Source organism: Gavialis gangeticus, unplaced genomic scaffold (assembly GCF_001723915.1).
Source record: "Gavialis gangeticus isolate Ggan-Ray unplaced genomic scaffold, GavGan_comp1, whole genome shotgun sequence".
Taxonomy (NCBI): domain Eukaryota; kingdom Metazoa; phylum Chordata; order Crocodylia; family Gavialidae; genus Gavialis; species Gavialis gangeticus.
This window is the reverse complement of record NW_017729024.1, coordinates 12,118,505-12,130,865: the sequence shown is the minus strand read 5'-3', so window position 1 is coordinate 12,130,865 and position 12,361 is coordinate 12,118,505.

Genomic DNA, 12,361 nt, shown 5'->3' with positions numbered 1-12,361 from the left:
CTCAGGTCCCTTCTGACCCTACTAACTATGAAACTATAATCAGGGTATTTTTGAACTAGTAGATGTTAACTTGAAAGTGTCTTATGCATCTTATTAGTTGTGGACCTAGTCTTCAAACTTCTGTCAGACATGCTGAGTAGTCTTTATCCATATGGAAAATCTTGTTCAACTTTTAATGATACTAATTTGCATACGTACCTATTAGTAGCAGTGACCCTAAATAGGGCATCAAAAGCAGTTTCAGGTCCCAACTCTTCCACTCTTTTTGAAACTTAGCAGTACTCTGATCCAGAGGTTGTTGTACCAGTTGCCAGAAAGGTGAGTACTGAATATGAGTAAGGGTGGAAGAACTTGCTCCTGATAACTTGCATTCCTTCTAATGTGTCTTAAGCTCATGGCTAGTAATAAGTAGCTAAGTGTAGTTACTGTGCCAGGAAAAGTATACTTCCTATTTTTCTCTTCTCCAGAGATTTAGAATCCATTGCTATATCAGAATGGTGGCACATCCTCACTGACATTCCTCTTTCATCTCTGAAGATGCATAGAGTAAGTACAATCTTTTGAATAATTCAAATAACATTTGTAAAGTATTCTGTTTGTAACGATACATATATAATTTGAAACCTGATCTTGCAGCTTTGTAAATCAATGGTACTTACTTGCACTATTGTGATATGCCAAATTAGACTATACCGTGCACTATCAAGTATAAAATAGTATCATATTGACAATTGCTGTAGCCTTCTAAATGTATTTATCATAGCAGATAAAAAATTAGCTTATCCACAATTTGGTAGTGATCAATGAGCCTCAAGGCTACTTGGTGCTGGCAGACTGTACCCTTTTATAGTTAGTAAGTTATCCTTCATAGTGGGTGAGCCTACATATGCATTTGATCTAGCCTAAGTTTACTCTGGTGTAAGCTACTTTGGAGTAAGCACTTTCAGGTGGGCATTTACACGTGCAGGGATTAGGGATCAGATTTACTGCTCTTTACACCAAATTTTCTGCAGCCCTGCAATGGGCCCCTGCCACCACCAGGGGGGTTGTATGGGGGGGAGATCCAGGCTCTGGTCACACCTGGCAGCCCTCTTCAAAAGTCAGCTCCACTCACTGCTCTCTGGCCAGTCACTTCCTTGCCCAGAAGCAGTGTGTCTAGTGCAGAGGTAGCACATGGGAGCTGTCTCCTTGCCCACTGTCTCCCCACACTATGGCTACTCTACCCCTGCCCCTGGCAGAGACCCAGAGAGCGCCCTGGTTCTTGCTGGCCCTGCTGGCATGCCATGCTGACCGCCGCCTGGTCTACAGCTGTCTGAACACACCAGGCTCCCTCCACACAACTACCTACCTGGCTGACACCACCACTGCCACACGGCTCCTGCCAGCAGGGATGCCAATGAGGGGCTTTAGGATGCCACCACTGGGGCCACCATCATTCTCGTGGGCCTCCAGCCCTGCCACCTCTGGGCCCTCCAGGCTAGCCAGGACTAGTAGTTGGACATCATCTAGCACACCTGAGATGATGAGCAGTGGCTAGAGATCTTCTGCTTGATCTGGCCCAACTTCCATGACCTTGTGGAGCAGCTCTGGCCCCACCTCGAGCGGTAGGACACTGGCATGCAGCCATGCCTCCCTACAGACACCCACCTGGCTGTCACCCTGCTGAAGCTGGCCATGCCCACCAGTCTGCAGTATATCAGCCATTTGTTTGGCTTGGGCAAGGCCACCACTGGGGAGGCTGTCTTGGATGTTTGCAGCACCCTTTAGGACATGCTGGGAGGCAGGGTGCTCTGCTTGCAGGGTGGTGGTGGTAGGGTTTCATGCTCTGATATTCCCCCATTGTATTGGGGCCCTGGAAAGCACCCACATCCCCATCACCTGCCTGCCCTATGGGGACCAGACCTACAATAGCTTCAGGGGCTTTCACTTGCTGGTGCTCTAGGCCATTGTGGATGACTTGGGGATTTTCATACACATGAGTGCTGGCTGGGTGGGCAGCACCCATGATGCCCACATATTCTGGAACTCTGGCCTGCTGGGCCTGGTGAAGAGTGGTTGCTCCACTCCAGAGCTGCTGGACCTGCAGATGGGTACCGTGGCTATTCTGCCCCTCCTCACTGGGGACCATGCAGCTCTACACTGACCACCTGGACCCCCACAAGGCCCACTTCAACCACTGCCTGGGCTGGATCCGTGTCCTGGTAAGGTGCATCTTCGGCCACCTCAAGGGCTGCTGGTATACCCTGACTGCCCTCCTCAAATTCACTGAAGACAACCTCCCTGGGGGCTGCATAACACCTATGAGGCCCAGGAGAAGCTCTTCCATGAGTCTTGGGTGGAGGAGGCATGGTACATGGAAGATGCATGGCATCAGGAGCATCACTTGCGGCCACAGTGGCATGCTGCCCTGGCAAGGCCCAAGGAGAGCCACACAGCTGCCAGTGGGGCCAGGGCACCAGGTGCAGGAGGCCTTAGCCAACCACTTCCTCCAGCACTCTCAACTCTAGCCCACCTGCATCACCACCCATGGACACTGTCCTGTCTACCCCTAGCACCACACTTGCTCCACACACATCTCACAAGAACGAGTTCTTATTTCCCTCACAGCAACCGGAGCCTCCCCCCCACCCTCCCAACGAACAGGTCCCCCCTTCCCTCTCAGCACACAGAGCCCTCCTTGCCCACAACAAAGAGAGCCCCTCCACTGCCCAACCCCCCTACTTCCCCATGAAAACTATGTACAATGTCCTTTGTGGGCTCTCCTGGGGTGGGGATCCTAGGGGACAGAGCTTAGGGACAGGTGGTCAGCACTCTTGTCTCTGGCTGTTCTCCCATGGTTGTAGATGCCATGGGGAGTGCAGCAGGTGGGGGGCTTGCTCAGTGGTGACAGCAGATGGTATTCCTCCAGCGGTGGTGGCTCCCCCTTTGGTAGGCCAGTCCTGGCCCAGCAGGACTGGTGTGCTGTCTTGGTGTTGCTGTAGGCAGCTCCACCTCTGTGCCCATGTGGATCCAGGGTAAGCGGTGACGCTGGACCCAGGAAGGGGTGCCAGACCTGGGGTGGGGGCCAGACCAGGGGGATCCTGGCAGCTGGAGGTGACAGAAGTTCTTCCCCTAAGCCCAGGTGGGGACCTGCTATAGGGGGCAGGTGGGGCTAGGTTCAGGAGCTGGGCAGCAGGAAGCACGAATGCGACCGCCAGGGCCAGAACAGTTGTCATCTATGGCCTGTATTGCCCAGCCCAGGATGGCATTCTGCTCCTGCAGAACCTGGAGCTGCTCACTCTTCAGGACCTGGAACTCAGACCTCCAGGTCTGCCCAGACACACACCACCTTGTGCTGGTCCCTTGCCTCCTTCCCGGTGAGGTCCTCTGCCTTCCAGGCCTGTGATTCCTCCAGCTGGTCCCACAATGTCTCCATCAGCTGCTCTAGGAGGAGGGTCCTGTCTCGGGTCCTTCCCTGGCAGAGCCAGTGCACCCACAGGGCCTTGGCTGGGGGTGGCAGTGACCCTGAGGCCACATCCTGGCTCCCAGGGATGGCTTCTCTGTGTGCAGTGCTGTCCTGGCAGCTGTGCAGCAGTGTGTACAAGGCAGCAGTGCTGGGGGCTGGCAGGCAGGCACAGCTAGGGTGTGGCCTGCCAATGAGGACAGAGGGGCCTGGAGTGACCTCAGGCTCCCTGTCTGTGTGCCCAAAGGCTCACAATATCTTCAGGCTTTAAAAGGTCTGCAGACAGGGACTACCGTAGCGGCATCCCAACACTGGGACAGGAGAGGCTTCTAGCCCAAAATCCTGGGTCTGGCCTGAGGCCAGCCCCTTAGTGGCTGGGCAGACCACATGCATGAACTGCACAGTAACAAATCCCACTTAAATTGGCCACTTGCATTTGTAGCAAATTTAAGCAGGATTATGGGGTTTTTACTGAGCACTAAGTGTGCTCATGGGTAAATGTGTACACTTACTACACAGTAAACTATGTTAATGCACAATAATGCATCTCATATAGATGCACCTAGTGTGTCACACTTTCTGTTCAGCACAACAGTAGTACATCTCTTCTTTTACCAGGTCCAAATGGATTACTCTCAATGCAAGGGTTTTTGATCTCAGTGAAAACTAAAGTTCGTAAGGCGTGTGGCAATCCTTGGGTGCAGCGTACAAAGTACATTGTGAAACACTCCAAAAAATCAAATAATTCTGGGCAGCATAAGTAGTTTTTATAAATCATTGTGTTTTTCTTTAAATCTTCCTCCTTTTTATTGAGGGATGTACATTTTAGGTTAATTCGAACTACGCATGACATCTTTTTTTCTACTTTTCTATAAAGCAAGCTTATACACTCTGGGGGAAAATTTTTGTCCTTTGAATTATGGTTTTAATTCCAATATTGCCCATTATGGTTTTGTTTCCAATATTGCCCCTTTATTTCTTTTTAATTCACAAAATGCTGACATATTAGGGCTTAGATTCAGTAGTCTTTTATGTTTACTAAGGCCATGTCCACACAACGGCTTTTAACTGAGATTCTCACCATGTGCCAGCATAGTGGTCTTTAACCAGGTGTTGTCTAAACATTAAATAGTTAATAGTTAGTAACCATGGCAACTAACAGCATTTTGCCCTTGCCAGACCCCTAGTCTGGTTCATAGTTGTCTTATAATCAGTTCAGTACATGATTTTCTTGCTGTGTAAACAGGATCCTCTCAGCCATTGCTGTATAATTAGTTAAGCCAGTACACCTTCCTCATACTGCCTCTTCATCGACTATTTCAAGATGTTCTGTTCTCCATATGTATTGCTAAAATAGTATGGTAAGCTGCTGAATTTTCCTAGAATGCTCTGATATCAGCATGGCTAGATTAAATAAGTAGTATGAGTGAAAAGGTGCCATTTTCATACTTTTGAATTGTTACCTGCACCTGGTTTAGATATATTTCAACTCGCTTACAAAATGACCTTAGGTGATGGAGTGAGGACAGGTCCCAAATGACTTTTGGGAGCTTAATTAATTAGATTAGATCTTTGGGAACCATACTGCAACATCGTTCCACATTTGAGGTATTGGTTGCGATTTGATGAACAATCATCCTTCTGCTCTTGCCTTGAAACCTTAATGCTTCAATAGCCTCACAGTTTCAGTGTCACTGATTGAGAAAGAAAAGGTCAGATTTCATTTTTGTATATGTGCCTTGATATGCATAAAATAGCACGAGCTAATTTTTGTGCCCAGATTTGATGTGCATGTACACCGATAGGTGTTCAGTTTTACATGGATATGAACACAAATCCTTGAAAACGAAGCCCAGAGGCAGTGGCTTTGTGTGAAGCTTTAGTTAAAATGTTCACTGTCACTGCTAAACTGAATTACATGATTAGCACTTCAATATTTCATGTTCATTCCCATACACTGTGCTTTCTTAGTTTATTTTTTAGTAATTTTCTCATGTAACACTGAGAATTCTTACCCCCAGGTATTTATTTTATGCATGCATTTGATTAGTAAGTACACTAATCACACCTGTATAAACTTCAGATGATTGTACATATACATTTCCATGTTACTGTGTGCCTCCAAGAAGGGAATCCTTGAGTTCTACACCTACAGAAGCTCAGTAAGGCAAGTTAGTTGCTTACTAAGCAAACACTTTCCAAACAGCTCCCATGTCAGTTCTCTTTTGGTACAGTTGTTTATGACATGCCAGTCATGCTGCAATCTTTTTTTTTTTGTTTTAAGTTCAAATACTTGTGCTTGAACCTGCCTAATATTTTAGCTAGGTGTTGACTTTTCAATAGATTTTGAAATATATAAGACAAACTATTTGTCAGGACTGAAGCCCAATAAATCTTGATGTTTTATCAACAGAGCTGCTGCCATGGAACTAACTGAGGGACAGGAATCCCAATGCCAGAAAAAGGACATGGATTTTGGGGGACTTGTGCAATTTTGGGGCTGTAACAATTCCTTTCGGAGTTACAGAAGACCCCATTAAAATTTGCCTTTGAAGCAGATTAGAGAGAATATGGCACCCCAGAGATTTAAGAAGAGCTGTATTTACTATAGTACTCATAGGCTGAAAATACTAAATACAAGAGGGATAGCAACAATGGGAATGTGTAAGGTCTTTCCCTTGCTGAGAAAGGTACATTCTCAGGAAAATGCTGGAAAGTAGATACATTTTACTGAGAGAAGATAGTCATACCTTTTGTATTCAGTAGATTGGAAACTCATCGAGATAGACACAAGGTTTTATTTCATTTGTAAGGTGCCTCTCAGGGGGTCTTAGTTTCAGTTGGGATCTCTAGGTTCTATAGCTAATTTTATTATAATACTTTATTCACCATATGAGTAACTCATTTATTGACCTCAATTTTTCCTCAGATGAATGCTGACATGTTGGTCCTTCAAAAACTTGAAATAGCTTTTGGAAGCAACGTTGTTCATCTTTACTAAAAAGTGGCACAAACAAGATATTTCTGTCTAACTCTCTGTGTGGGCAGCGAGGCAATCAGTATTGACCTCTGCACTTGGTCTCTCCCCAATGGCAGATTTAGAGTTAGTGGGGCCCTGTGTGCAGCTTCAGTTCCACCCCCGCTACTCCCCACCTGGACCATTCAGGAAACAGAACATTCTCTCTTATCTCCCCCTGTTTTTCATTATTTTTCTCATTTCTGTTGTCCCATTTTTCTTCATCCACAGAAAATGGGACTCATGAAGACCCATAAATTGCTTTCATCCTCCAACCTCATACTTTTTTCTCAAATTTTCCGTATTACCTATGTTTTTCATTTATTTATTAAGAAATATTCTATCATATCCAATGAAACAGATTTTGGTCATAATGCAATGTCTTCAGGGTAGGTTTCTTCCCTTACTTTGACAAAATTACCAACATTTTGTAGTTCCATTGTCACTTCAGAGTCCACTTGTTCAGCTTTAGCAGTTGTTGTGGTATCCCCACAACTTGGCAAGTGATCAGATAATTCAGATGTTTCCTTCCCCATACTTTTTCATGAATGCCCACTATTCAATATTTCAAGCTTTTTAAAATAAGATGACAAACTGTCTTTTTGCTTAGCTCCATCTTCTTGCCTTGCCTTCATTTTTTTTGTGTGTTTTTGACTGCCAGACTCATAGTGTTACTTCATTGTTACTAAAAAACTGACCTTGATTTTAGGCAGATTAAAAATGCCTGAAAGAGCAGGGGTGAAGCCATGGGTGGGCTGTGGACCACCCGATTAGGTTTAATGTAGTTAATTCTGTGTTTTTATCAGACTCTGTAAAAATGGGATTTTGCACCATTGCATACTGGTGACAAATCATGGGTATTGTTGCAAAGTCCAGGGGAGGGTGCTTTTGTTCAGTTGGATAATTGGTCGAGCAGACAAACTTTGATTGGCAAATGATGATTTCCCTTAGTTGCTGTTATGCTATTGCCAAGACCGTGAAAAAATGGTGAAGCAAATTCTTTGCTAGACTGCTTCAAAAAAACATGTTTAGAGCACAGTTTGCAGAAGTTCGCAGAACGCAGAAAGCCTGGACCATTTTGCGACTTGCAATGCAAGGGAGGAAAGTGGATCCGGCAAACTACAGGCCTATCAGCCTGACCTCTATCCTGGGGAAGGTCTTAGAAAAGATTATCAGAGAGGCCATTCTCAATGAGCTGGCCAATGGCAACATCCTGAGGGTTAGCCAGCACAGGTTTGTTGCGGGTAGGTCTTGCTTGACCAATCTTATTTCTTTTTATGACCAGGTGACCTATCACCTGGACAAGGGAGATGAGATTGGTGTTGTATATCTTGACTTTAAAAAAAGCCTTTGATCTGGTATCCCATGATCAGCTATTGGCAAAATTGGCCAACTGTGGCCTCGGGCCCACCATGATCTGCTGGCTCGGGAATTGGCTCTGTGGTAGGACCCAGAGGGTAGTGGTTGGTGGAGGTCCGTCATCATGGTGCTCTGTGACCAGTGGGGTGCCTCAAGGCTCTGTCCTTGGACTTGTATTGTTCAACATCTTCATTAATGACGTGTGGAGATTGGAGTCAGAAGCGGACTGGCCAAGTTCACCAGTGATACCAAACTTTGCGGTAAAGCATCCACACCTGAGGACAGGAGTGTGATCCAGGTTGACCTCAACAGGCTCAGGAAATGGGCAGATGGGAACCGGATGGTGTTTAACACTGAAAAATGCAAGGTTCTCCACCTTGTGAGGAAAAACCTGCAGCATCCTTATAGGCTCGGCAGTGCTATGATGGCAAGCACTACGGATGAAAGGGACTTGGGGGTCATGATTGACCACAAGATGAACATGGGCCTGCAATGTGATGCTGTGGCTAGTAAAGTGAGCAAAATGCTGGCTTGCATCCATAGATGCTTCTCAAGCAAATCCCAGGACGTCATTTTCCTGTTGTACTCGGCCTTGGTGAGGCTGCAGCTGGAGTACTGCATCCAGTTTTGGGCTCCACAATTCAAAAAGGATGTGGAGAAGCTTGAGAGAGTCCAGAGAAGAGCCATGCACATGACCAGAGGTCAGGAAAACAGACCTTACAACGACAGGCTGAGAGCTATGGGACTTTTCAGCCTGGAAAAGCGCAGGCTCAAGGGCTATCTGATGGCCACCTATAAGTTTATAAAGACTGTCCACCAGGATCTGGGGGTACATTTGTTCACCAGAGTGCCCCAAGGGACAACAAGGCCAAATGGTTATAAACTCCTATAAGAACGTTTCAGGCTGGACATAAGGAAGAATTTCTTTACTGTCCGAGCCCCCAAGGTCTGGAACAGCCTGCCATCGGAGGTGGTTCAAGGACCTACTTTGAACACCTTCAAGGGAAAATTGGATGCTTATCTTGCTGGGATCCTATGACCCCAGCTGACTTCCTGCCCCTGGGGCAGGGGGCTGGACTCAATGATCTTCCAAGGTCCCTTCCAGCCCTAATGCCTATGAAATCTATAAAATGCATATTAAGTTCAGTCACTTGTCAGATTTGTCCTGTATTTTGGGGCCCCCTGTCATTAGGGGTTTGTTTCACGGTAAATGTGCCACCGTGTCTTTCAGGACTGTCTGGCAGCCAGAGGAGGCTGCTAAGTACGTGGGAATGTGTACATGATGGCCCCCTGGCTAGGTGGCCTTGGAAGCACGGGTTGTCTATACAGCACCCACCTGGTCCCTCTACCATTTGTACAGTGTTCTCCTGACAGGTTTTTATACTGGGAGAATTCTCTCAGATTTTTAGAATGGCTGAACACAGCAGACACAGCCAGCTGCTTACAGGTTTTGATCTATTTGATTACAAAGCAAGGTATGCAATTTTTCACCAACAACGAAGTAGGAAGTGGGCATTTGAATTTGGCAGCCACAAGAGCCACCAGTGAAGGTTCACTAAAGGGCATCCAAATTAAACAGACTTTATGTAGAATAGGTTAGGTCATTTTGATATCAGACACAAATGTGTACAAATCCTCAGAGGACTAGATAAAGGGCCAAGATTTAAATTACTTACAAAACCAGCCATTCTTTATTTTAGTCATTAAGACTGAAGAGAGATATGGCTATACTAGCCAACTGTGTGACAGCTAATTCCTAGTTATTTTGCTTCCCTCTCTCTAAGAGACTCCTGGTCAAATCCTCATAGTAAACTCCCATCCCATATGCTAAAGCCCAAGTATGAAACATATTATACAAGCCCCATTATCCTAGCTGCAGGCATCTATTACAAGACTGCTTAATTGCTATCAAAGCTTTATGATGATTCTGTTCATGACATGATAAAGCAAATCATCAGTCTTCTCCCTGTCCTGATCTAGGCTTAATATCCAAGATGTTTGTTCATAGTTGGCAGATAAACTTCTGACATCTGAATTGCAGCTATCAAAAGATCTTTCAAAGGCTCAGCTGTTTTATATATCCTGAATACTTAAGAGTTCAACAGAACAATATATCCTGCCAAAGAATTCCCAGTAGGAAACCCATTAAGAACATTTTTAGTTTCATAGTAGTGTATAAGAAATGCCTTCAAAATGCTCAGTATTTTATTTGGAAAATGCTGCATTTGTATCTAATACCCTAAACCAACAATTACGTACCTACTAGATGCACACTTACATTACCTGTAAATATTTTCAACTGGCATTTTTGAACGAAAATACTACTAAATATCCAAATAATATCACAGAACATTTTGGATCAGAAGATACCTATTTAATATTGCAAGGTAAACTTTAAAAGCATTTGGATCCTAAACTTAATTAGTATGCTAGCAAGTATGTATAATTAAGATTTCAAATCGGCATTAATCTCCAGTTAAAATTTTGTTGGGGTATGATTTATCTTTAAATTTTTTTTTTTTTGTATCATCATTTATACTAAAGATTTGCAAAGATAACACAGTCACAGAAAAATACAACTGCAGCAGCATGATACATTAAAAAGAAAAGTAGAAAAAATATAAAATGTGCTATCTGCATTACAGTACATTATACAAATAAACGTTGCATGTATGTCCAGTAACAATCAGGTAACAACAACACTAGTTTATTAGGTACAGTATCTTTCAGAAAAAAAACTGTGTCATGAATCATTTGTAGAATCCAAAATAATAGCTGAAGTAGAAAGAATCAGCAAGGGAGAAAAGAGACATTTTTATCTGAGATTTTGAAATAAAAGAGAGAGAGACTGAAAGATACTGGAAGACTTTTCTTTATGACAGCAGCTGCAGCGGAAAAGAGCTTCATATCAACAGTGGTGAAATTGCATGAAAGACCAGAGAGGGGATCAGTGCTACTCAAACTGAGGGGAATAAAAAGGGACAAAGTATATTAAGTAAGCTGAAACAAGTCCATGGAGGGTTGTAAAACTGAGGGCAATTTTAACTGCATGCTGAAACAGTTAGAAACCTCTGGAGTTGCATGAGACTGGGCATTATGGGATCCTGGTTCTGTGTAGGCAAGCAGATACTGAGTTTTGATGAGTTAAGACTTTGAGGAGCTACATGATTTTTTTCCAGAAAAAATACTATGTAACAATTAAGGTAAGAGAAGAAGGTATGAATAAGGATTTTAGGACAGGTAGTGTGGGTGCAGTGACTTTTGCAGGCATTATAAAAATGGTAACAGGTAAATGTGCAGATGAAGGTGATTCAGATCAGTATAAGGCAAAGTTGCATACAGGTGATAGAAGTAGATATGCCAGAACTAGGTAAAATTTCATCAAACGAAAAGTGTGAAGAATGACACTTTTACTTCAAAGGATTTTTTTTGGTTAAAAGTTGGCCATTAAAAATTACTTGATTTTTAAAAAAAAAAAATTAAGTTGTTTAAATGTTATTTTAATGAAAACTTATACTTTATTTTATTTTGAAATGTTATTTTAATGAAAAATTTTAGTAAATGAATAGTGCCGGTGACCATTTTGATAACATATTTTGGTAAGAATAATAATAGAAGAGAAATTCTCAAAACAGAAAGAGTGCCAAATAGATCAGTTTTGAACAGTTTTAATGAAAACCACTCTGGATCTTTAAAATAACCATTTTGATGCTATTTTCAATGAGAAAATATTGAGGGGGTAGGGAGGAATTTCTGAAAATTACAGAAAAGGTCAGTTTCAAAAACTTTGGAATGGGAGCAACTTCATTTTTTCAGAATTGTTCATAAAAACAGGTTTTCCTTTTCTACAGTCTCATATCTCAAGAAAGAAAGACTAAAGAGAAACAATAGTTATAAGACCAATTTCTTTCTATAAAATACTAAACAAGAGGAAGATAATATCAAGCTATAATTTTAAGATCCAGGTGGATAAACTGACGTGAGGGAGGCAAATCCCCATGAGTGGGAGCATGTGTTTCTTCAGTGACAAGTAGCAGTGGCACACCTTGTACTGCTGCTACTTGTCCCCAGGGAACACCCATGCCATGTGTGCTCTGGGGTACAGCAGGTCACCCCGGGTGGGGTAGGGGAAGATGGGGCCAGCAACTTTGTTAGCCCCAGCAGCATTACCTGGGGTCCTGGGGGTCTTGGGGAGCTGCAACTATGGCGCTCCTGCAGCAGGGAGTCTGTCCAGCAGCCAGAGAATGGCTCCGGCCAGCCATGCTCCAGTTGTTCGTTGATTCATAGATGGTAGGGTCGGAAAGGACCTCAACAGATCATCAAGTCTCCTTGCCAAAAAGGAGGCTTACTCCCAATGGAAAGGAGGGGTCATCACTAAGGAGGACTATTCTGCAGTTGCTCGGGGATGTAGGGGGATGGTTAGGAAGGCCAAGGCAGAGATGGAACAGGGGCTGGCTTCCCGGATTAAGGACAACAAGAAGTCCTTTTTTAAATACATAGGGAGTAGAAAGAAGACCCCAGGAAATGTGGGGCCCTTGCAGGAC